Consider the following 25853-nt stretch of genomic DNA (forward strand, 5'->3'; position numbering starts at 1 on the left):
TCCCCTTCACCCCTCACCCTCCCCTACACCCCCCCCTCGTTTCCACTTTAATTCTCTGTGGTAGGTGGTAATCGAGGGGCTGTGTGTGTGTGTGAGTGTGTGTGTGAGTGTGTGTTTCTTCTTTATGGCACTTGGTACCTCGGTTACCTCTGTCCAATTTGGTGTTCAGTCTCCATCCCAGGTCTTAGCTGCAAGCTTTGTAATTACTTCAGTTACAGGCTGTGTCACATGGGGAGCACCTCCCGGTTCAGGGGAGCGTTTTCTCCTGTGAATACTGGAATTCCACAGCCCTCGCAAGGATTCCTAAATGGCATCATAGCCCAGGAATCAAGCTCTCTCTGGTTCTAAATACTTTCTGTGTGAGGAATTTGCATGTTGTCAACTCTTTCCAAAATGATTTGATGCTGGGTTAATTCTGGATTTCTGTGTTTCTCTCCACCCACACTTGATGAGGCGCTTCGGAGAACAGAAAACCCCATATTACTTTTTGGTTTCTGCTGTTGGACAATAGCTCTTTTTCTCCCGTTTGTGTGTCTGACACACGAGTCGTCAGTGACACATTGGGCTTGTGCTAATTTCCATCTCATTTAGCTGATTCTTTGTGTATAGGTGGTCCTTATGGAGCAAATGTGATCTGTTTCGTTTTGTTTTGAAGATGAATACAACCCAATGACAGATGTGAAAAAAGTATCTGAAGAAAGCAAAGAGTGATTGGAAAGAAGGTCTCTTTGTTGATGTTCTGTTGGTGTAAAAAAAAAAATCACCAGGTAGCGTGTTCCTTCAGCCTGTCACTGGGATTTCACAGTGAAGTGTAATGATTCCTAATTTGGCGTTGATATTTTCTTTGGAAATCCTCTGTTGAATCTAGAACTGTGTTTTCTGAAGAACTTGAAGAGAGAATGTCTCAGTTTTGGAGCTCCTTTGATGAGAAACTGCGTAAATCCTGGCCCTCTGTAACTCAGTTTGTATGCATGTAGCCGGAAGAAGCATCACAGCTGGTCCCATTGTACTCACCTGGGCTTTTGGGCCTGATAAAACAGAATATTTGATGCTTTGATTGTACGAGTACCAGCTTGTTCAGGTGTTTCACAGAAATGCAACTAAAGAGAAAAGTGACTGCTGTTCTCACCTTAATTGATTTGGAACCGCTGAGGAAAAGGTCCGGTATCATTCATTCAACAAGCATTTGTTGCTTGTCTGCTAAGAACTAGCCAGTGTTTCAGGCACTGGGCTTAGCAAGGTGAACAGAAGCATCACGTCCACTCTCTCAGGGAGCTGACATCGGAATGGGGGGTGAGGACAGACAATAAATAAGCAAATAAATCAGATTTGGGTGAGTGCCAAAGACACTAAGAGTGGTGTGATAGACCGTGATTGGGATGCAGTCAGGGAACAGCTTTCTGAGGAGGTGACACGGAGCTGCACTTTCAATAAAAAGTAGCCAGCCCTGCCAATAGGGAGGAGCCTTCTGGGTTCTGGGACTAGGTAGTGAGGGCTGGAGTGACTCTGGTGAGTTCCAGGGCCTGGAGAGAAAGGAGAGGGGTGGAGAGGGGGAGGGGGAGGAGACGGGGGAGGAGGGGCAAGGAGAGGCAGTAATAACCAGAGCCCAGTGAGCAGAGGGGAGAATGGCGAGTAGGTCAGAGAGGTAGAGGCCTGGCTCAGAATAGGTGGTCGAATAAGAACAAGGAGAAGGAAATAGAAAGTAATGCTCCTTTTGATCAATTCTGTGGCCTCTCCTAGAGTCTTATCCCTTACTGTTTGGTAGGTGCTGGTGGGCTATTGTCACAAAAACAAATCACCCTGCTGAGGGGGAGAGAAGGCAGCTGTGGTCGCCTGGGTCTTTTCTGGCCGCTAAATCTCAAACTATGCGTTACAGTTCAGTGGGGCGTTCAGTTGAGAGTACACCTTTTTCCTTACAGGATTTTGACTTACAGGCGGCTGTTTAAAATTGCATAGTGAGCACCCCGAATGTGTTCCACTATAGGAATCCACCTTCGCTGCCAGCTGTGTATGAACTTAGGGTTGAAGGTTGGGCGAGCGATGACAACATGCCCCTGTTGGCCTATAAAGATGACCATCAGGAGCTAAGTTGGAAGCTGTTTTTTGCAGGGAGGCAGGTTTTACGTTGCAATATTTTCACTCGTGTCTGATCTGCTTGATGACTCATAGCACTCAGCTGAGACGTGGGTTGGTGCTAAAAGTTCACTGAGGGGATTACATGAGCTAAATGACCATTGTGGGCCCAATCCCATTATGTCTGCATCTTTGGGTCGGCATGGCACCAAGGGATGTCACCTACTTTTGCAGGGCCATTCATCTCCGGGAGTCAGCTACTTTGCAGCCTCACCTTGACCACACTGCCCACTTGAAAGACCCAGTCGGGATTCCTCCTTGATTTGCCCTCTTGAGCCATGTTACCGTGGGCTGAAACAGACCGAATATGCCATTTTCTTCTTTGGAACCCCAAAACTGTACGAGTGTGTTCTTTGAGTGAATTAGATCTTTGAGCCAGGCAGCTGAAACACTTAAATGTTGTTTGGGCTATGTGTAGTAAAGTCAGTGTTAGAAATGCTAAGTAAAACCTTTTAAGTTGGCATTGGGGGAAAATGAATCAGAAACTGAGGACTTGTCAGCTGTGATAGGTTCCTGTACTTTTGTAGCCCCGGTAGGGGGATTGTCAGAACCAACTCGAATCGAGCTTCCAGGGCAGTCCCGGGGGTAGGTGAAGGGGATGAGTAGAGCCTGGTCCTGAACTACTGCATTCCAACTTGAATGCAAATGGAAAGTCTTTTCCTTAGCAAGCAAGTGACCAAAGTGAGCTTCTAGGACTAGGCAAACCATAGACTCCACCCCCTATACTGCAGAGTAACTCACAGGAATGGAGACTTGACAGTGATTCTCCGATACATACGGACTTGGCCCTGGCCGAGGTCACAGAATTTTGGACTTTGTAGCCCGATGCTGGCTTCGGATGCTCTGGCCAACATATAACGAAGCGTTCACTGTTCATCTTCATCTCAATGGTTTATTATAACTCAAGTATGGAAATACCCTGTAGGCTGAGAGTTCATCAGCCAATTTGGAGACTGGTGGCTCTTTTCTAATTTCTGAAAGAGGGTGGATGGGTGGGAGGGGACTTGAACACAGGGAGAAACCATTGACTCCTACGTCAGCCCCAGTCCTACGTCTGGGGAAAGAATCCACACATCTGAATGCATTTAGAATCTTGGAGCTGGGCTGGCCTTTTAACTTAGGGTGCCAGTGGATTCATCAACTTTGGAGGCTTTGGGGCAAACTTCTGAAAGGTGGGCCACCAAGGAGGCCAGTTGATGTCACCTGTTCTTGGCGTTGTGAGTGTTTTGCGTGGCATTAGGTGACTTAAAATTAATCTGATTTTGTTGCTGTTTTGATAGATGTGCTGCGCTGTGGATTTAATTGTACCCTGGCTGCCGGTTGTTTTGAGGTGAAGCTGTGGTAATTCAGATGGAAACAATGGTAATTAAGTGGTAACACCTCTTTCCGCAGCTTTTGATAACTTACAATGACCTCTTTATGTCTGTTTACAGATGTTGACACCGGTGAACCAGGATCACCTCTTCCCTAAGTGTCGGGACAGTGCGCTGGAGCTCGTGCACTAGAGAACGGGGTGTTCAGTTGAGTTAGTGTCTTTGAGTTCAAGTCTAGTTTCACTCGTGCTCATGCCTGTTTTGCTAGGTAATGGAGGGTCCCATTTCTTTTGGGGGAGCCGGGAGATTACCACAGCACCTGCCTATTTGATTACAGAAGGATCACAAACTACAATGTAGCAGATTCATTGAGTGAAATAAGGAGAGAAAAAGCTGGAAGCGCTTCCAACTCTAATTCTCTGAAGTTATGATATGTTGAAAGGAGAAAATGATAGGGGCAAAATGCCAAAGCATCTTAAGCATGTTGCAAATGAGACCTTATTTAAATGCCATACATCAGTCTCAGGTGGTGAGTAGCTTTCTTGTGGCCAAATAAACCTCCAGTGGCCCCATGCGGCCTGATTGCAGGGGGTGATGACAGACTTCATGGTGGTGACGCCTCCTGGTGTCCTGAGGGCTTGGCCTTGCTCAGGAGTGCCCAGTCAGCGGGGCTTTGTTGTTGGGTTTCAGGCCGTGGCACAGCGTTGGGAAGCCTCAGCCGTGTTCCCGTGTCCGGCGCTGCTGCATGGCTCAGCCTCGGGACCTGGGCACTGGGGACGCTGCTGTCACTGCGGCCTGTCCATCCAGACCAGGTGCGATGACTGACTGAGGGTCACTGCAGAGGGGAGGACTTGGCGTTTCTCGGAGATATTTACTGTTGTTTTGTAGCTGGCGCCCCAGCCTCTGCTCGTCAGTCTAGGGGGCTGTTCTGGAAAGACTTGCCCTGCCTTTTGATGAGCAGATTGCTTCCGCCTTGTCAAGACAGCAGAGTTTGGTTCTAGCTTTTAGCTCCTGTTGGTTGGTGAACGCGTTGTTGGCGCTCCGAGTTTGTTGGAGGTTAATCGCACCCTTGGTGTTGGGGCTTTTGTATTCATGGTTCTTCCCTCAAACACTTTGTCACAAACTGCTGTTCTTTCCGAGAAGACTCCTTCTATCCAGCTTTGAATTACATACGGGGTGACTTAGTGGCCTGGTACTAGAGAGTCGCTGCCTTTTCTCCTCAGAAGATTTCTGAGACGGACGACAGTGTTTCACACACGCGTTGAGGCTTCGTCACTCTGGGGCCATAAGCTGTCCAGTGCACATGCGGTCGAGAGCCCAGGGCACAACGCTGAGTGGAATCCTTCCCGTCCCCAGTGACCTGCCCTGGAATGGGACTAGGAGAACTAGGTGTGCCCACGGCAGCTTTAGAGCTGCTCTGCAGCAAGAGCTGGAATGGCCACCTTCCTGTTTTCTATGTTGAGTGAGCGTGTTGTCAGGTCAGCACGTGCTTTGTGGCTACTTGGTGACTGCCCGCTGGCTGCTGCTTAGACAGGAGGGGAAGGCTAGGAGTGTCACTGCAGAGAGGGTCACTGCTGGGACTCCGGCAGCGGGCCTGGGGACGTCCAGGTCCTCAGAGGACGCAAGTCCCCCGTTGTGACGTTGCTTTCTTCTAAGTGAGTGCAATTCAGGAGTGAGGAGTGAACCCGTGAGTGTTCTGTGTCCATTTTCCAGAATGTTTCCGTGGTTCTTTTTCTCCTGGTAAGTTAGTTTTTCTCTGAAATAACTAGTCACTTGTTCAGTCATTGACTCCAAACGGTCGGTTCTAGCCGATGCCTGTGGTAAGGAGAGCTTTGCATGGGGGTTTCCTAACAGCGAAAGAGGAAAGTCTGAAGAGCTTTCTAGAGGCATTTAGGTAGGTGGGTTCGGTTGTGGGGGAGGAGGACGTGGAGGGGAGCAGGCCTTCGGTATGTGGTGTGTCCTGGGCTGGGTGTATCAGGAAGAGAAAGGCCCATCGGGGTCCGGCTGGGAACAGAAAATGCCACAGTGGCTCCTGCTGGGGGGAGACTGGCTGCGGGAGGAAGAGGGAACACCTTTCACCAGGAGGGCGGGACTGGGGGCTGTGGCCCTGACCGGGGGTGCTCTCTCCTGTGCCTGGAAGTGTGTCCCTGCTGGGGAGGGAGGGGTGCAGGGTCACGGGTGCTGTGGCCACACTGGTCCTCACATTGACTAACTGTTCATGGCGTTCGGGCCTGACTTCTGAGATCTCTGTCTGTCTTGACTTTCTGTTTGACAAATCAAAAGTTGGTAAACAAGAGGGAATGTCATGTCCCTGGGTCCGTTTGAGCTTGGGTTAAAGTACATCATGAAGCAAATACGAGGGGGTGTCTTGTCATGTGACAGTGTCTGCCATCCACGGGGAACAGTGACGTGTAAACTCTGGCAGTAATTCATGATTCTCTCGTGCAAACTATTGTAAACGTGACATAAATTACCAACCACTAAAATTAGTGAGGAAGTCAAACCGTTTTTGACGGCACACTTCTACAACGTTCCGTGTCCTCTTCAGTTCTTTCAAAGAAATGCTTCTCCACCAGGTACTTGTGGATCTGTCCACAGGCCCGGGTTTCCTACTGGTGCTGAAAACAGTGGGCGGTGCTCAGAATTGGTGCTTGTCGCGTATTTAGTAATCACATCAGGCAGGGAAATGGTTTCTAAGACATCGGTTAAGTTGGATTTAACAGAGACCTTTTTTTTTTTTTTTTTTGAGGTTATTAATTATGTTGTTCCAACAATTCTCTGACACCAGCCGAGTGTCCAGCAGTTCACTTCTGACACAAACTGCCTGGAGTTAGTGCAGACCCCCAGGCTAGTGACTCAGGCTCACAAGATTGCCCCACTTCAGATACCAGCCAGACGCATCAGGCAGCCCTGTGTTTTCTGCACTTCTGCCTGGCACGCTACAAATTTTGGGGTCCTCACAGCTCCCTCCCCAGGTTTCGATAATTTGCTAGAACATGTGACTCACAGAACCCGGGAAAGCATGGTATTTAGGATTACAGTTTCATTATAAAGGAAACAACTCAGGAACAGCCAGATGGAAGAGATGTACAGGGCGGGATATGAATTGGGGCACAGAGCTTCCGTGTCCCCTCTGGGCATGCCAGCTCCCCGGCACCTCAGTGTGCTCACTAACCCTGACACTCCCAAGCCTCGGTTCAGCCTCAGCTGAGGTTCCCGTATGTAGGTGCCATCTTTGGCAATTGGTGACTAAGCATCCCCCCCCACCCCCCCACCCCGTGTGGTAGGCAGAAGTGGTACTGAGAGTTGAGAGTTCCCACCTTCTGTTCAGTGGCCCGGTCTTTCTGTGTGGCAGCCCCTCTCTTGATCTCTTGAAACGATCGGGGTCCCCCTGAGTGACATCCTTAGCATAGACTCCGGTGTGATCCTCGTGAATGACAGGGCACCCCTATCAGTAAGGAGGTTCCCCGGGGTGTAGGAGCTCCCTCAGGAGCTGGGGTCAAAGACCAAATATACGTCTCGTTACATCACATTAATTCTCCAGTTGTGCACCCCGTAAGGAGTAAGGGAATACGGCTACCTGAAGTTGACTTAGGCGGTGAGATAGGCATTTACTGTTCGTTTGATGGAGGGGTTGTTTTTTGGTAAAGAAAGTGCAAATTGAATAACTTCAGATTATAACGGAGCAAGTTCTTCCCTCACTCCACATGAAACGCCATTCCCAGAACGACGTATATTCTTGAACGTCTCAGGTGTACCAGCTCTCAACCTCCGTGATGCCAGAAATGGGCTCGCTTAGGAAGAACTCAGATCTACAGAGTTCACGTTCTCTTTCAGTGTGCCGTTGACAAGAGTCAGGAGTACACAGTGCGCTGGTGCAGGGTCTGTCTGCGTTTGAGTCTGAACTTGACCACCTACTTGCCACTTGACTTTGGACGAGCCACTTAACATCTCTGAGCCTTATTTTCTTCAAGTATAAAGTGAGGGTAATCACAGTGGAGAGTTGTGAGGAGTCCCTAAGACAGTGTATTTGAAGGATGTGGTTGGCACAGGGCCCGGCATAGAAGTGAACGTTTAATAACATTAGCTATTAGCTGCATGCATACCTGGATTGTCAACTCCCCAGGGGCCGGGAACGTCATTTTCCCTCCTCTTATGGAGGGACGTAGGGGACAGTGTGAAACATTGTTAGGCACACAGTAGACACAGGTTTTCTGTCACTTGAAAATAGAACCTGCTCTGTGTATCTGGAAAATATAGGAGTGACTCTGTAATGGAAACTTCCAGCCTGTTTCCAGAGCCGGCCTAAAACCCAGAGATGGAAAATCTTCCCCTGAAACCCTGTAGAACATGCATGACCTAGCGGTGGGGAGAAGGGGGCTGCTCGGTGGCTAGGATGCTTGTTGTTGGATAGGAAAATGGGAAACTGGTTCAGGAGGTGTTTTTATCTTTGGCAGCATGCCTTGCAGTTCAGTGAGTTGGGCAAAACCGCACGAGACTTGGGGAAGGAAACAACAGATTTATTTCAGCTGGTCCAGACAGTCTGAGAGCCGGCTGGGAGGTACCATGTTGTGTGTCGCTTCTCAGAGAAAGGGAAAAGCCCAGACCCACTGGCGAAGGCCTTACCAGCGGCTAGAGGTTCACTGGGTGAACTCCCCCGAGGCCGGGTCTCTAACCATCTCTGGGCTAAAGTCTAGGTTCCAGTCCCGACTCCACCACCACTGACTGTGGCCCTGGGCAAGTTACAGCCCCTCTTGGAGTCTGTTTGCCAAACTGTCTTAAGGATTTGGGACTAACCCCTGTTCCTCAGAGTGCCTTTGGTTCCATGCTCCGTGTTTGTGCTGCTGCCAAGAACACGTGAGTGCGTTTTTTGTACCATCGGTGGTACATGAGATGCTTTGGGGTGGTGCTTGGGTGAGTACCTTTCGTTTACTGGTTCTGTGTTTTAATGAAAACGTAACTAGCGTATCAGACCTAGGGCTTCGTGGATGGGGTTGCTTAGGATGGTGTTAAAGTGAGTATGATTTTATTTCAGCCTTTAAGGAGCACAGTAGCGGAACAGTAGTTGGGGTGGCGAATGGATTTGTGAGATCATAAAGGCTGTGCAGGAATGAAGTTTATAAGTTCTAAGATTCAGTAATTCTGATGCAGCGCCACGTCTTCTGTGGGCTGGGCAGAGTGGAGCAGGTCCCAGGTGGAGTGGATTTCAAGACTTGCCCAGTGGAAGCAAATTGACCAATTTCTATTTGTGCATTCATGGCGAAAATACCCATGAGTAGACTGCGTAGAATTTAAAATACCATAGACCTTAGTAGTGGGGATTTACTAGTTTTCAATAATGAAAAATGAATAATATCGCTTCCTCTTTCACCGTCAGCAGTCTCCTCGCAACCCGGATTGACCTTGATTTTCCTTTCACTCTTTGGTGTGGGAACTCCCCATGGTTGGAGTTAGGGTTCTGACTTGTTCCGCTGGGGAGGCGAAACACGCCCAGGCACGCAGTGGAGGTTCCCGAAAGCTGAAACTCCGCCCCATTTGGTGATCTGGATGTTACTTTTTGCGGGTAATGGCTTTAAAGGTACACGGTGACATGTGCCCCAAAATGAAGTTAAACATTGGGGCGGGCTTTGTTTAACATTTCATTTTGCTTTCTGTCTGTCACGCTGTTCATAACTCAACATTGTGTGTGTGTGTGTAATCTTGAGAAGTAAAAGGAGCAGTGGTCAAAATGAAACAAACTATTGTGGGAGGTGCTTTCTTTTAAAGTAAAACCCCAGAATAAAACTGAAATCTCGATTTTGTAATAGGAGCTATGAAAGCTGCTTTCAGATGTAATCTATGGTTTCTTGAAAATTTTGTTTTAAGCCTTAATTACCTGTATTCCCTTGACATTTTCTGTGTATCTTAACACTGTCATCTTTCATTATCTACGTTTGGTTGTTGGCCTGTGTTCTGCAAGTGATTTTGTTCTGTAATTACCTCAGCATAAAGGGCCATGCATCTGGTAATAAATTATTTAATGTTTTCAAAGTGTAGTTTGAAAAAGTTGCTATCAAGTTGGTTCTGAGTCTGTTAGCTTTCTGTACCATGCATTACCTGCTTAAGATTAGCTCAAAACAGAGCAAAATGGTGACCAAGGTGTAGCCCAAGGTTTCTCTCCTCCTTCAGTTATTTAACACAAAGTTTCTACATGATTTCATAATGAGAAACTCTCAGAATTTTCCCAACTGAGGTGGGATCTAGTGTTCCAAACCATAGGCCCTCAGACTCTGTGAATTTTAGTTTTGTCATTCATGCTACTTTGTCTCCTGAGAGAAGTGACCTGTGTCAATTGGCACATTGGGAAAGGGATAAAAGTCGACCCACGGCTATTTTTTGCAGGTTTTAAAAAATCTGTCTTCTCACTAACGTCTGTTTCATGACATTCATTCTTCAGGCAGACCCACAAGACCTCCTTACGCACGGTAGACGTCAGCTTCCTGAAACAGCTCATTTGTGCCCAGGTTAGTTGTTATTTCTAGGTAATTGCTGGTGAGTCTGGAGAGACTCTGGAAGGGGATGGCCACGAGTTGTGACATTTGCCCTGGGTCTATAGACTGGGATTTGCAAAGCTAGAGCGAGGTTGTTTATTTCTTTCTCATCTTGGGAAATTGCCTTTGGATCAATGAGTCTTGGTTAAGATCTCTTGTGGGCAGCTGAGTAGTTGGGCTTTTAAAGATGAGAACCACGTGAAAGACCGTTCTTTTCCAGTCATACAAATAATTATCTCCACGGTAGTATAATCTCTTTCGAAGTAGAAGCATTCAGGACCACACATTTAAAAAGGTAAAATGTAATTTAGAGTCAGAGGGAGAGATGTACGAACACAGTGGAGTTCAGAGCCTTTCCAGGCCCGTCTCACATGTTTCTAGCACCACTTACTCTGGTCTTCTCATGCTGAACTAACCTTTTAACTCATGCAGTCTTTTCACTTCTCAAATAAAGCCCTGTCAGGATGTCCGAAACTTGAATTTTCATTGTAACTTCAAGTGATAGAAAAAAAAAAAAAAAGAAATGTGTAATCGAAGACTTTCTTTAACTCTTGCCGTGAAACCTCCCCAGGCAAAGAACCGGAATTGCTTAATTTATCAGAGCATTTCCTTCTAAGTTCTAGCTCACAGCCATTGCTTGGCCCGGCAGAAAGAGAGAATAAAAAGTTACGCAACAGGTAAAAATCTGTCCAGTTGCCTTTTCCCCATTTGGAAGGGAACAATGTTTCCTTCCCTCTAGGCAGTTTGGCTTAAGCTCCTCTTTCTGATTTCTAGCTTTATTATTTGCATGCTGTCCTTAAATTGACGCACTCACCACCAACTTCTGAGGGTCTCCAGCGTTTAGGACTTCTGACTCAGCCCGCTTAAGCAGAAGAGCTTTTGATTACACTAGCAGCTTAACAGCACAAAACTTTTCAAAGCACACTTTTAATAGTACTCAGGGTTTCGAAGCAGATTCAAGATATTTTCTAAGCAGCAGACTATTGTGGTTCTCCAGTTAGACATCTGTGAGCAAGGAACCAGCTTCCCCAGGTGGAACGTGGATCAGTTATAGGGGACTTCCGAAACTCAAAACTAGTCCTATAAGCTGCAGAAATCTGGCCTCCGCGTGCGATGCGCTCACAGTGAATTCAAGGTGAAGTGTGTGTTGGAATTTTTCTCAAGGACCCTAGGATTGGATGTGTACGTGGTGTTTCAGGAAAAAGGCAGTGGGTGTATCTATTGCCAAGATTCTCCCCTATTAATGTGAGAGCCCGTTGTGTGTCTCTTCTTGAGGGCCTTTCGGGTGTGGTAGGAAAACCGTTTATACCTAACACTGGCAGACATGACGACACTTAGGAGATGCGGAATCAGTGCTACGAAGTATCAGTGCTACGAAGTATCAGTGCGGCCGTGCAGGCGGGGAGGGGCGCAGAGGCTGGACAGCGTCAGGACAGGTCCGTGGGAGGGAAGCTCTGACCTGGGCTTGAAAGACCAGCACTGGAGACAGAGGCGTAACAGCATGTGGGAAACTGCAGCGGCACGAGAGGCCGTGACGTCTCGGGGACGCCAGGTGTTCCAGGATGCCCATGGAACGTGAATGACAGGGGAGAATGACAGTCGTCGAGGCCAAATTCAGAAGGGCCTTGTATGCCCTATTGACTTTGGATTTGATGTTGTAGGTGAAGGGGAAACTATGAAATAATGGCATAGTCACGTAGGTGTGCGTGTGTTTTAAGAAAGGTCATACCAGTGGCAGAGATGTTGGAGGGAACAGTACAGAAACTGGGCGAGGACTGCAGTAGAGATGAAAGGGCCTGAACAGGAGAACTGCTGAGGGTTTAGACTGTACAGAGTTTGCCCGAACCTGAGAAAAATCGAGTGCTTGCCCATTGCACATGGGTCAGTAGGCTGAACAATGCTCTCCTCCGTAAGTCACTCAGAGGCCCAGGATGATGGAGGTACCACTTTCAGGTCCTGTCTTGGTGACTGAGGCAGGGGAAGAGATGGCTGGGATGACACGTGCCACTTCTGCCTGGGCTTGGAAATGAGTGCCCGAAACAGGCACCTTTCCCCACCTAACTAGAAAGAGGCTGGGAAACTGGCAGCAGATGGAGCGTTTGGTGAGCGTTTCTGCCTGCACCACAGTGGGGGGCTTGGGGAAAGGGCTTTATTTCTGAGCCGATTTCCTCATCTGTACAATAGGGACGTGAGTGGGACCAACCTCTTTCGAGTAGCTGTGGGGACTGACTGTCATAATAACAGCAAAACACCCATCCCTCTGCCTGGCACAGTGAAGATATCGCAGGGAACCTTACGTTTGAGCTTGAGATTTTCTTACTATGGGTCATGTCTGATTAGTAGGTTATAACCAACAATTAAGAACCAAATTTTAAAAAAGAATCAGCGTAAATTAGAATACATCGTAGAAGCGAGGGTAGATATAACTGCAGGAAACTTGAGTTGTACATGTATTTATATATGTGCATTTGGGTCAGGATGTGAAATGTGTTTGTCACTGAAGGGTGCAGTTGAAGTTTGAAAGCCACTTCACTGATCTAGTGCAGCCTCCCCATTAGCAGTGACGGAAGGACTCATACCAAACAAAAAAGCCCCACTCTATTGGAGTACACTCTTTTAAAAGGGGCAGTTTAAACTTCGACGTTTTTTAAAAAGTGGGCTTGAAAAGCACTATCCTTAATCTTGAGTAAAAAGTAAAATATAGATTTGAGTTTTCACTCTGCCACTGGCTAGCTGTGTGCCCTTAGGCAAGTGGGCCTTGATTTTCTCATCTACAAAATGGTGATGGTAGCATCTGCCTCACGGGATTGTTGGATTGTTCGATTGGTTGACATGTGTAGAAATGTTTGTAGAACCAAAGCTGGTACATAGTAAACCTCTCGGAAGTCTCTGTGGATGTTATCACGTGAGAGCGGCTAGTACCGCGCTTGTAGGTGACTTGCGCAGTGAACTAGGTACGCAGTAGGTGCTCCTTTTCCATTTGATTTTTTAGAAGGTGTTGTTAGATGCCAGTCGGGCCTTCATGGTACCACACACTCTCCCAGCCTTCTTGGAACTTGTCACCTAAGATGCCGTCCCTGCCAATAACGTGCTTTCTCTTCTATTACTTGTCACTTTTGAGGTTTGCCGGGGAGCCATGCATGTTTATGATTTCTAGGAGTAAATCATGTATTGTGCATTCCAGTGCAGAATTGAAGCAATAAGTTGTCTACGATAATAAAGTGTCATAATAGACAATTTGTAAAACATTCAGTCGGGAGAACTTACTAATGACATTTTCCCTCTCTGGTTTTTAAAAGACATTTTGGGCCTGGAAGAAACAAGTGTCCAAGTGGTTATTAAGATCGTGAGGTTGGCTTCTCTTGCAACAAGTAGTTGCAGGCGGCAGACTCCTGTGCAGTGAGAGCGCGGTGCCTTTCCCGAGTCGCGGATGGAGGCACTTCCGTTTTCATCGGCCCGTTGGTGATACAGCGTAGCACCCTGGATGGATAGGAGTTAATCCTGGCTGCCTGGCAGAAGTGCATTTGTTACATAATTTACGGTACCCAGAAACCCTTTGGGGAGGTCTTTATTATCTTATCATCATGGCGGTATCCATCGAGGCCTGAAGATTAATTTTTGTTGTTCTCATTTGGTTCCAGCAGAGCGGGTCTCATAACCAAAAGGGTGGCCGCTTGCTGTTAAATGCCTGCGTTTGGCTGTGGTTTTGATGGAAGGTGTGTTGATCAAGAATGGGTGTTAGAAATCCAGACGTGTTTCAGTTAGTGATTTATTAATAGTTCAGAGGGGTGTTTGTTTTTTCCCTGTTATACTGATTTAACTTCTGAAAAATGAGTCATATGCAGGGTGTCAAATATTTCCTCTTTGACTTGCCTCAAAAAAGGTTTATTCGCGTTTCTGCCTTGTCAGTTGCTGTTGGGATTCATTCGTGTCAGTCCTGCCAGTGCTGACACAAAGTCAGGGGGAAAAACTCTGGTTTTCCGTGCTCTGGCGCGGGTGGACCTCTTCACTCCTCACAGTGGACGTCCATGGTTCAACAACCCTGTACTACTTCTGTGACTCACTGCGAAGTCATGTGGCGGCGTGATCCCTGTCCCCAGCTACCAGCGCTTCAACTTGTCATTTTCAACCATATTGTGTTAAAACAAACGTCTAATTCTGGCTATTTTTCTTTTCAGTTTGAGACCTAAAATTGGAAGCCCTATTTTTATACAACACTCTCCTAGAAAAGTCACTGTGTTGCTCCCCCAAATATCCTGGGGCCCAAGGGCGGGGAGAGCACGCCCCGGCTGCTGCACACGGTTAAGCTGCATGTGTGGCCTGCCAGCCAGCAGAAGTGGGGTCTGCCCTGTGCTTTCCTGGCAAGCACCTCGGCCTTCACAGGCCTGCTTAGGGCTTCGGTTCTTGGTCTCTTCTTGCCGTCCTGTGAAACATATAGTCCATTGTCTCCGGTGGTTCTAGAGAGATGCAGGACCTGGGCGGCCCACCTCTCTTACCCTCTTTGACAGGTACCTGCGTCAGCCCTCAGAGTTAAAAGCCACTCGGTCATGAAGCGAATTTTAGTCAACGTGAGTGGAATAAGGAGACGTCTCGAGGGGTAAAAGCGCCTGTGGCTCCTTTGGGTTCCATATGCGTTCTTCAGAAAAGCTGCTGGCTTTTGCTCTGGCCTCTCCAAACACCTTAAACGGGAAGCTTTTGTTCACTGAGGTAGAGAAGGTGCAGTTCAGACCAGTACCAGCAGGGTTTTCACCCGATTGGCAAACCCGTGGAGCTTCCTGGAGTGTCACACGGCGTGGCCGTGGCGGCTGTGGCTTCCCTAAACCCTCTGGACTGTCCCTTGCTAAAAGGAGAGGCGGGAAGTGATGGCCATTGTCCATGCGGATTTTGTCCAAGGGACTGAGGTGCAGGTCAAAAAGAGGCCTGGCGGGATGAACAGCTCCCTGTTATTTCAGCTTCAGAGTGTGTTTGGCTTTTGCCGTGTTTGAGGTGAAAATGAGCTTGTGGAGCAGAGATGGAGCTGGACACTGTTGGCTGGAATGGCTGGGGAGCTGTGTTGGTATCTTCTGAGAACTGATGAAATAGGGACTAATGGGAACGAGACAACCCCGACTTCCTCTTCTCTCTGAAGTAGTGTGGTGCTGGGAGGAGGGGTCCAGGAGAAAGTGGACCTTCGGAACCAGCTCGTGAGAGGTGAAATTAAGTGCTGCAGCCTCAGGGCTCAGCTCCCTTTCCTGTTGAGTATTTGATAACATCATCACGCAGTTAGAACTGGTATGTTGTTAAGAAAATCCTAAGGAAAAAATACATTTACAGTACAGTACACATTTGTTGGGGGGAAAAATCCACCTATCAGTGCACCTGCAGCTCAAACCTGTGTTGTTTAAGGGTCAGCTGTACTAGGAACACGGCTAAGTAGATGGGGCTCATTTTTTCATCCAGTCACGAGCTACTCCGTTTAAAGTGCGTGGACCACAGACGTGCTCGTCAGTATCGGTGATTATTATGCATCCAACCTGCTTAGCTGAGCAGCACGGGACACGGTGCTGGATAAGACAGACAGAATCCCTGCTCCTGTGACACCTACCTTCTGGTAAGCGGAGCAGACAGTAAATAAATAGGTCACAAATAAGGATTTTGGAGAGTGTTACGTGCTGCGGAGAAATAAAACGCCGTGCTGGATCAGAGTGAGATGGCGCTTGAGATGGGTTGGGCAGGGAAGGCATCTCAGCCTTTGAACTGGCCCATCTGATACGAAGGGGCCCTTTACTCTTCACAGTGACCCTTTGATGTTCCCAGTTTTCAGGTGAGAAAACGGAGGCGAAGGCGTTAGGGATGTGGGAGGAGCAGGTAGAGCTGGGCCTGACAGACCCAGTGATGGCGTGTCCGAGGCACAGAACCGCGCGGGGGCAGCCGCACCTGGTTTTCGGGTGGGCGGAACCAATGGGCTTGCAGGGCAGGTTGGGAAAAGTTGCATGTAAGGTCGTGGACCCTCAGCCATGGGATATAAAATTTGACTGTAGGGGGGGTGTGTGTGTGTGTGTGTGTGTGTGTGTGTGTGTACAGTTTATTTTGGGGTCCAAAGCGATCTTCATGTTTTCAAAGGTCCTGATAACCAAGAGAGCTTATGGTACTGCGGCTTTATTTTAGGATTTTTCTCGTGGTGGTTTTTCTGGAAATGGGGCCTAGTCGCTTGGGTAGAGTTTTAATAGCATTGCAGTGGCCATTAGGTGGTGGCGATTTTCTAGGTCAGTATGGGTTAGAAGTGGGCAGGGACTGGGCGGAATCGTCAGGTGTCTTACTGCCAAGCCTGTAATGCCGTGATGCCAGCCGTGGGGTGTGGAGCTCTATTTTGATCTAATTACCTGCTTACCTGTACACATGTGAATGCACCCTTTGGCCGTGCGAGCGCACATTTGTGAAATAGGTAACTGTCAGAAAACAACAATGCAGCCCAAAGGGCGGGGCCTCAAGTTTCAGCCCAGGAGTGTATTTCCACTAAAGATACACCGATGGGAGCATTTCCTGTCACTGGCGTCAATACCTCGATCCTTTCTAAACAGGCTCTTCCATCCTTGAAACCAAAGAGAAATTGTTTCAGTAGTAGTGACTGAAACCAAGACGGGGCCAAGTTATGGTCAGATCTGGTCTTCCAGTTTCACAGGATGTGGTTTAGATCAAATACCTGTTTCAGCTGGAAGATTGATCATGCTGTTACTGCGTGCAGAGACTTCCAGGAGCTCTGGCTTGACAGCCTTTCACGTGGCGTCTGAGTGCTGGGAGGAGGTTTCTCCCTGGGAACGTGCCGGTGACAGAAAACGCGTGCTCCGTAGGCTGAGGCAGCTGCAAGCGCTCTGTGATAGATCTGCTTGGAGGTGGCTGAAGGTTGTAAAAACTGCAGTTGGGAAGATTGTTTTAGCTCATTCGTCATCTCATGTTTCAAATAGCACCCTAATGGTCTGTCCAGTTGTAGTGGAATTTTACCGTTTGCACAAGCTTGGGGGCGCGGGTCCTGGTCCTCTGCTAAGGGTTTCCCTGACGTATTGGGGTGAAACTGTGGTCTCGTAGTTTGGTCCCAGATCATGAGTCAGAACGTCCAGGTAGTAGCTCTCTTCTCTTTGCTCTGTGAGTAAGAGACATGAGTGACACGTAGGGACTCTTTCTGTCGTGACATCTGGCTTATGCAAAGGGGGATTTATTGCCTCACATAGCTGTGAAGTCTAGGCTTTGGCCTGACCTGGTACTGTTGGCAGTAATGCCTTCAAAACTCATTTTCTCTTTGGCACTTGATGGTTATTTTATTCTTGGGTCCTACGGGCATTTGAGTTGAGACCCATCTGATAAGAAGGGACCATTCGATCCTCACAGGGACAAACCCTTTGCTAGGCTTTGTTAGTTTGTGCTAGGCTTTGTTAGTTTCCCGGGTGGCTTTCTGAGGAGGTGACAGTAGCAGCTCCAATCTCCTATGCGTTGAATGCTTAGATTCACTCTGCTGCTCTGCTCACCTGCGTATCCCTGACCCGCTCAGTCACTGAAGCCAGGGGCATGTGAAGCTTTGGTGGGCCTGTCACATGGTCTGTCCTGAGCCCCACCCTACCACTTGGCCAAGAGTGAGGGACAGGGATCTTCTAGGGAAAGTTGGGGTGTCACTCGATGGAGAGCCTGGTCTGCTACATGCAGTTAGGGAACAGGCCTGGGTCCAGTCTGAAGCTAGACGGCCCGAGTGCTCAGTCTGCGGGCCGTGGGATAAGCCAGGCCAGCCTGTTACTCATCTCCCAGGCCCCACGGTTGGTTCTCTTCTGAACAAGTCTCATGCTCGCGGGAACGTGATTCCCTCAGCGTCTGGCTGGTCCGTGGGCCGGACCCTTTCCCCCGCCCGGTGCTGAACTTCATTAGATTGTGGGGTGGGGGAAGGGTCATTTTCTTTTGAAAGAATAAATTGGGGGACATTCAGATGTAATTGAAAGATGTCCTTATGGTTTATCTCCCTCTGCCCCACCACCCCCAGCCCCATCACTTACCAACGCGGTTTCCAAATCCTTGCAGCCAGTCATTGGATTTGTCAGCCTTTTTGATGTGACTCACAGTGAAGCACGTGGTCTCCTTATCTGTTTTCCATCCTCCTTTGGCAGTTTGCTATTTTTCCTTAAATATCTTAATGTGCTTTTGATAAGGACTTTTTACTTTTTTATTTTTTTAAGAAATGGAATTAGTTGGCAGGTATTACAAGATAATGTTGGGAGAAATACATCGCACCAAGGTACTGTCGTTATATGAGGTGACACTACTTTTTGGGGATTCAGATTGGATTATATATGTAGTTTTTTTGCATACCCTTTGATCCGTTGGTTCCGCTTGTAGGAATTTATTCTCAGGAAATAATTACAAATGTTTCCATTTTAGCTGCATGCCCTGTTTATTATGCCAGTGTTGTTGATAACAGTGATCTATTGGAAGTAAGCTACATGTCCAACAGTGAGAGTAGATGGACAGATTTTGGTACCCCCACTCGACGGAAGACTTTCCTGACTATTAAATATGTTTTCACAGACTCTCTCAACCTTTTTGCACCCCCTTTGCAGTGCAGCCCCAAAGTTTTGACAGATTCAGTAGTAGGCTATAAATAGTCTGTAGGTTACACGCAACGGCTGGTGCTTCAGTAGCAGTACCAGTTTTACTGTGGAACTGCTGCCCTTTTAAAAGCGTTGTGTGAGACGAGACAATTTATAGGAAAAAGTGTCAGTGAAAAAGGTTGCAAAATGGGATATACAATATGACCCCAGTTGTGTTTACAAGTTCCATGTACACAATCTGTGCATGCTTGTACGTCTGTGTGCCGTCCCTGTGTTCCCCCAGAAAAGACTACAGGGACAGACTCCCAAATATTCATTACAGTGGGGAGGATATATGGGGCTTTCTTTTCTGTGTGCTTCTCTGTGTTTTCTGAACTTGACAGAGTAACTGTGGAATGCTCTTGACTTTGACAGCAGGAGAGAAAGCCTTAGCGGCCTCCCTCCTCTGGCTAGCTGACCGATGTGGTTGAAAACAGATAGTCTTTGCTCGTACAGGTCTTTTTTCTGTCCCCTTCCTCTTCCTGTCTACTATGCATTAGCAGTCAGCTTCCATCATGGGCCTCTAGGAAGCAACTGAGAAGTGTGGCCTTAATGGATCTGGATTTTTTTTTTTTTTTTACAGAATTAGCAAACATTTAAGAGATTGGTCAGTGACAGCGTGGTGAGCCTGAGGGTGGCTTGGAGAACTGTGGCTCTGGGAACCACATCCAGGCGTTAGTGGTTACTCAGGTGCCCCCTTTAAGATACGGGGATGCAGGCGTTTGTCATCTCTACCTCGGGTTCCTTCCTCGTCTTTTGACTCATCTCACAATTTCCTTTCTTGCCTTTCTTTTACTTAGATGCAAAAACCAAGTCTCATCTCCAGTTAACTAATTTTCAGTCAGTTGCTGACAACAGAATTCCTGAGAAGGTGACTGTAAAGTGAACAGTTGATGTGGTAATTGGGTGTTTGAGGACGAACCATCTACAATCAGGTAAAGCTCCAGGGTGGCCCGTACCCACCTGCTCACTAGAAGCAGTGAATTAGCGCCTGGTCCGTGGGATACCTTCCGTGGGGCCGCAGGAGGCTGTCTGCTAAGGGAGGGGACGAGCTCCAAGCACCGAACCAGACGCGGAGAGTGGCATGCCGTTTTTATTATGGTGCCACGGAGCGCAAACCTGAGGCAGCCCTCTGGTTTTCAACGGTGAAAGTCACTGCAAAGCTGGTGCAGAAGCAGAGACTGGCCAGCCTAGAAATCTGGTGCCCCCTGTGACGCCCTCTGCACGGAAGTGGGTAGTCGGACCTGTCCAGGTCTATAGTGACAGCAGGGTATATACTCCACGTGAGGGTCGGTAAAGTGATAACGGCCCTTTTTTTTTTTTGGTTATTTTGAGTCGTGTGGGATTTAAATGTGCAGCTCAGTTCTGGAGCCCAGAGACCAAAACTGCTTCGTGATTTGGTATTTGGAAATTGTATAGTACACGGTGTGTTGTCTTGGTTGTATTTGGCAAGTAGTATTTGTTATCTGTCACCAGCCCACACTGGCTACAGGCCCCGGGCCTCAGCTGGGTATGTATTCTTATTTGTCTATTTGAAGTATGCCAGGTAAGGAACAGTAAGAATGCGTTAGAAAGAAAAGAAAAATTACTTTGTGATAGCGGGCTGGTTTTAGGACCTGAGATTATTTTACAGAATTAGAACCAGCTGGTTTCTTTTCTTTAAAAAAATTTTTTCTCTTCCCTTCCTCCCTGCCTTTACCCCTCTTCTTTTTTCTTTTGCACTTTTGAGATTGGTTGATGTAGAAAGTCATATGTTCCTACCCGACCCTAACTGCAACTGCTGTCTTAGCTTGCTGCTGCGGTGCACGTTAGGACAAAAAGTCTTTTAAAAGCATGGAAATAGCAGCAGACTGCGCTCGTTTGCTTTGGCAGAGGGAAGGGCTTTCCCTCCCAAGTAGCTCCGGGTAAGACCTAATCTCCAAAGGTGACCTTGTAAGTCCCAAGTTCCAAGTGACAGCAAGCTCAGCATTTAAAGTACTTACTCAGTCCTTCCCCCTCGCTCCTTTTGCAAGTTTACTTTCTAGGAAGTAATTTACAAACAGACACCACCCATTTCCCATCGTTTTCTCTGGTGGTTCGGCCTCTGCCACTGCCAGGTGGGATCAAGGGCCACTCGTGGCCTTGCTTCGAGACTCCCCTGAGAGGTGGCTTCTGTCACTGCAGCCACTTCGGCCCCTGGCAGCTGGAGAAAAGCTGTCTGAGGAATTTGTGGGCTCATGTTCTGTGGCCTTTGGGTGTCTGGCATATATAGTAAGAAATAAAAATATGCACCCAACTAGCTCTCCCAGCTGTTTAGATGAAAGCTGGAAAGACGGGGTTCCTGTTGCTAATGTGTAAACACCGGCATTTGTCAGGGGTGTCTTCTGCATAGACTCTAGATGGGACAGAATGAAAGGGGTAGCCTGGGTCAGCCCCTTCCCTCAAGGAAGCCTCCAGTAGATCTCAAGGGCCTTGGTGCCAGCCTTTGCCTTCTGGGTTTTAGTCCTCATTCCCAAGGCTGTTCCTTGGGTGACAGGCTCCCCGTTAGCAGCCCACCACAGCTTCCCTGCGAGTGGGCTTCCCGACCCAGCCAGCTACAGCCACGAGCCAGCCGGCTCTGCTCTGTTTTCCACGTCAGGGCTCACTGCTGACCCTGCAGAAATCAGACTAAGGTGAGTCAGGAGAGGAACGGCTGCAGCAGCAGTGCAGTGGTTCGCCCGTTCAGACCGGCATGGCCCTGCTTTCACTCTCCTTTGGCCTCATTTTCCCTTGGCTCTCAGGCTCTGTCGGGCAAGGGGTGTGAGAGCCGTTCCCTCAGGAGGCAGAGTGCCGGTCCGCAGGAGGCTAGTATGTGTGGAACTTTAACCTCTTTGGGTGCCGAAGAGTGGAGGTGGCCCCACAGTCTTAGTGCAGACCCCTCATTACAGTGTTGGGATCCTGGAAACTCAGAAAGCTTAGGTGACTTGTTCAGGGCACTTGTTGCTTAGGGAGAACTGAGACCGGAACCAACAGCTCCTGGGAGGTGACTCTTCCTGTGGACTCTGCACCTCTGGAGAACACGTAGGTGTGGGTACTGTGCCTTTTCTCCTGAGCTGTCATACTCTCCTGAGGGGAAGGGTGTGCCCTGGCACGCATCATGGCAGAGAAGGGTGGTGAGCCAGTGAGGGACAAGGTGTGTGTAGAGTCAGATGCCTGGGTTCGAATCCCCTTTCCTGTGTAGACTGGCTGTATGACCTCAGCCAAGTCTCTTAAACTCGGTGCAGTTTTCCCCTCTGTAAAACGAAGATTACATTCTCTTCCTTATGGGGTTGTAGTAGCTTAAATGCGACAGTTCATGTCAATCCCCTCAATATGTATATGCAATTTAAAAGATGCTGTTTTTAACATGTTTTAAAATCACCTCAACATGGACCAACCACACCAGCGCTTTGCCTCCTTCCTGTCCATTTCCTGCTCCGGTCACTTCAGGACCAGAACGAGCCCCCCTGCTCTGCGGACCTTCCCAGGGGTGCCCTTGGGTCTGACAGCCTGGGATTCTTTCCTGCTTCCACTGCTGAGCAGTGAAGAAGCCCCGCTTTCCCTCGCGTACTGACAGCGCCAGTGGTTGCAAGGTGCGTGGGGAGGGTAAGCGTGCAGCCTGCGTTCCTCCTGGGAGCGCCCCGCCAGCCCTTCCACCTTCCTCTCCGTTTCCTGTCTCCATTTGCACCACAGCCTCACCACGGCCTCGGGGGGTTTAGCCCTTCGTGGTTGTCGGTTTCCTAAGAGGCGATTCTGTCTTAGCAGTAGATTCTGTCTTAGCAGTAGACGATGCACGTCTTGGGCGACAGGGACGCCCAGGCTGTCACTGCACAGAACTCCCGAGAGAGAGCAGCTCCCGGTCCCTTGGGGCCAGGGCACCCACAGGGACTGCAGCCTCTGGGACTGCCCTTGGCCTGGCCGTGCCAGCTCCAGGCCTGGGGCAGGCCAGCGGCCAGGCCCATCCCAGGAGCAGCAGCAGGGCCGGCCCAGGGGGGCGGCGGGGGGGAGGTGGCTGGAGGCTGATGTGCAGGCGGGAGGCAGAGCAGTGGGAGCTGAGCGAGCAGAAACGCTGGAGGCTGGTCTGGGTCCAGCTGAGCAGTTGCTGGCTCCGTCGCCCAGGTGAACCCCCAGGCTGCAGCTGTGTCTACAAGTAGGTTTCCTTGTTTTTGTATTTTAGTTTTTCTTCCTTCTTCCTGCCTTTCTTTCTCCCCAGCCCCTCTTGGCCCTGGCTTCATTCAGCTCATTTGTGCCACTTAGCTGAGGAGCAGAGTCACTTACTGGGAGAACAGGGGAGCTGCTGTGGGCGTCGGGGAGGCCTGCACACCTGCCCAGCCCCGGCAGAGCTGGACTGGCTGCTGGAAAGGCCCCTGTTCCCAGCGAAGGGAGGCTCGAGTCTGTCACTGACTTTGTGATACTAACAACGGATAAAGGCCGACACTTGTGGAACACTTTCTCGGAGCAGGTATTGGACAGAGCGTGTCACATGGGTCGTCTCGTTTACTCCGCCCACCAGTCCTTGAGGTCCAGCTGTCCCCTTTTAAATTTCCACTTGACAGCCACGCAGCTGGTGCCGTCACCAGGATTCGGGTCCAGGTTTGTCTGCCCCCAGCACCCATCCTCTTCATCATTCCACTCGGGTTCTCCCTTCCCAGGGGCCCTTGACCTCGGTGTGCCTGCACTCCTCTTTCTGTGAAATGGGCGCCAACTTCCCTCCCAGGGCTGGTTCATGGAGTCCGGGGTCACGTACCGACCAACACAGAGCGGGTTTCATTAGTCGCAATGCTGTGACTGACGACACTTGGCTCTGGGCGCCCCAGGTGCGGTGGTCTTCTTCAGAGACACCGCAGGGGGACCGACCAGGAAGGCAGTCCACGACACGAGTGTGACGGAGTAGCTGGGAATCCTGTGTTTTACAAGCGCTGGGACCTAGTGGAAAGGGAAAGGAGTCGGGAACTGGCTGGAAGCTGGCCTCAGGTTAGGGACAGACCCAAGACCCACGGTCCAGAATGTCCCCAGGGCACAGCAGAGACCCGGCTTGCTTTTACTCAGGACCCATCACAGGAAGGCTTACCCTCTGGAGAAGCTGACCCCCAGGTATTTCTGGGCACAGCTGCAGCTGAGCAGGGTCAGTGTTTCTGAACAAACCAGGTGATTGAGTCGAGGCGGGGTAGGTGTCCTGCCTGGACGCGGGAGCCTGGAGCCCGTTGTTCAGATGGGACAAGCTGGGGCTTCTGTCAGGCTCACCAGGTACGACTTGACTGTTAGTACCTGTCATATCAAATGTTTTCTGCGAGGGTGGGGGCAGTGTGTGCCACGTACCCTTTATCTGCGTTTCCTGGCTGGATCCTCACAACAGTGCGGCAGATACCATTTTGCAGGTTGAGGAAATTCAGGTTTCGATCAGGGCCAACCGACCAGTGGCAGAGCTGGGCTTTGGTTTCAGAGCTGGAGCTTTGAGCCATGTCGGTACATAGACACATCACAGCCGCGTGGCCCCTGGACTCATCCTGGTCCTGGTCCCCACCCCTGGGGAGGCCGAGTCCGGGGGCATCTTGCCTGCCTGCGTCACCGTGGCAGGGCTCACCTGGCAGAGGGCATTGGGTGGGACGCCTTGAGCACTGGGCACAGACCAGGTATTGTTCTCTTTCCGGTTGCTGATGGAGCGACTCACTGCTCTGGGGTGGCTGTGGTGAGTCACACGGCTGAGCTCGGGCCCCATCTGTTGGTGGCCTTTCCCTAGGTGCGCTGATGGAGGTGGGCTCAGCAGTCTAGCCTCATGGTGAAGGGTGTGGTGTCTGAAGCCAGACACGGGACCAGGTTCTGTCTGTGTGATCTTGGGTCGTTTACTTTGTGCCTCAGTTTTCCTGTCTTTAAATGGGGCTGTGGTGAGGAGACGAGTTTCAGTGTCCATGAGGTGCCTGGCACGGTAGCAAGTGTTCAGTAATTGGTAACGGCTGTTACTAGCTAGTAGCCATCAGCTAGTGCGTGCGCGGAGACTTCCATGTTAAAAACCCTTGAAGTGTGGCCACGCGGCTGGGCAACGCCATTGAGCCTGGGGAAAGCTCTGGGCACAGAACTAGCTTCCAAAGAACAAGGCAGACACAGAGGAAGGGCGTCCACTGAATAATCACGGGGCTGTCCTCACCATCAGACCCGAAGTTGTTTTCTTCTGCCTTGAGCCCACTGCTCGCCTCCACACTCGGCTGCAGTGGGAGGATTTCAGAGCAAAGGGACCAGAACGTAAGAAGGGGATGTGACCTTATTGATTGATCGTCTGTCTGTCTCACTTGACTTTCCCCTCCTCTTCCTCCTCTGCTGGGCATTTGAAAAGCCTTCAGGTCTCAGCTGGGTCTGCTGTGTCAGGCCATCAGAAGCTGCTCTGACGTGGCGGACCGGTTGGGTAAATGGGATTAGGGCCTCTTGGGGAGGCCCATCTGTTCTGCCCCTACCTGAAGGTCTCTGCGCCAGGATTTGGAGGAAGCTGGTACAATGAAGCATCTGTCGGGTAGGGGCGGGGTGAGTGGCCTGGGGTAGGTGGGTCAGATGGAGGCCAGGAAATCCTCTCCTCCTGCCAGGTACCCAGGCCTCCCTCAGCAGCAGGAGCTGAGCAGCAAACCGTGGTGAGTCAGCGTGCCTGGGGACTAGAGCTGCCAGTCTGTGAGCATGTGGGTTTGTGTAAGTTTGGGCCTTTTGTTTCTTCCAGCACGCTAGTCTTTAGAAACACAAATCTGGAAACCAGACCCTCCACATGCTGTAGTCCTGCTTGCTGAGATAATTCAGCTCCAACAGTTGCTTCCTTGTATGCTGGCCTTCCAAGAATTAACCCTTTACCTTTTAAATTTTTAATAGGCTGTGCTTATGGCTTTGTAGCTCTACGCTTCTTCAAGCATAAAAAGGCTTAGAAGTACTTACGTGGGTCTGTCATTTTCCACAGCAAAAGCCCTTATAAGGGTTTCCGTGTGGTTTTGAAGCCGAAGTGAAACTGCAAGTCTTTTGAGGGCATGTATAGACATGTCTGTGTCATTTATTCTCGTTGAGGGTGGGGCCTGGGACACACCCTGGTACGAGGAGTCGCCAGTGACGACAGGGCTGATTCTCGTCTCCACTTAAACCAGTACACTCAGAACTTACCCTTGGAATCCCTGTGGAAGATAACCCCAAGCTTATCCAGGCATGATTTGCAGACAGTGACCGTCCTTTAGGTAAAGTTGAAAGCTCCAGCCTGCAGAATAAGCACCCTCTGCCCCACTGCCAGTCTCCTAAGAGCTTTG

At 49.5% G+C, this 25853-nt stretch overlaps 1 protein-coding gene across 7 annotated transcripts in view; it reads left to right on the plus strand.

Annotated features, from left to right (window-relative positions):
• DCUN1D3 (defective in cullin neddylation 1 domain containing 3) overlaps window positions 1-25853 on the plus strand; it is a 34946-nt gene that overhangs the window by 757 nt on the left and 8336 nt on the right. Inside the window, exons 2-3 of one of the 7 annotated variants that reach the window (XM_074323139.2) lie at window positions 9883-9949; window positions 19386-19520. The exons of 3 other annotated variants lie outside the window; for them this stretch is intronic. The gene's annotated coding sequence lies outside the window, so the exon portion shown is untranslated. Of the gene's footprint in view, window positions 1-9882; window positions 9950-19385; window positions 19521-22631; window positions 23045-25853 lie in introns of those variants that run through there. 3 more of the 7 variants (XM_074323140.2, XM_074323138.2, XM_074323141.2) reach the window with 3 other exon arrangements.

Source organism: Rhinolophus sinicus, chromosome 10, assembly GCF_057876585.1.
Source record: "Rhinolophus sinicus isolate RSI-liver-muscle chromosome 10, RSI-T2T, whole genome shotgun sequence".
NCBI classification, from domain to species: Eukaryota; Metazoa; Chordata; class Mammalia; order Chiroptera; family Rhinolophidae; genus Rhinolophus; species Rhinolophus sinicus.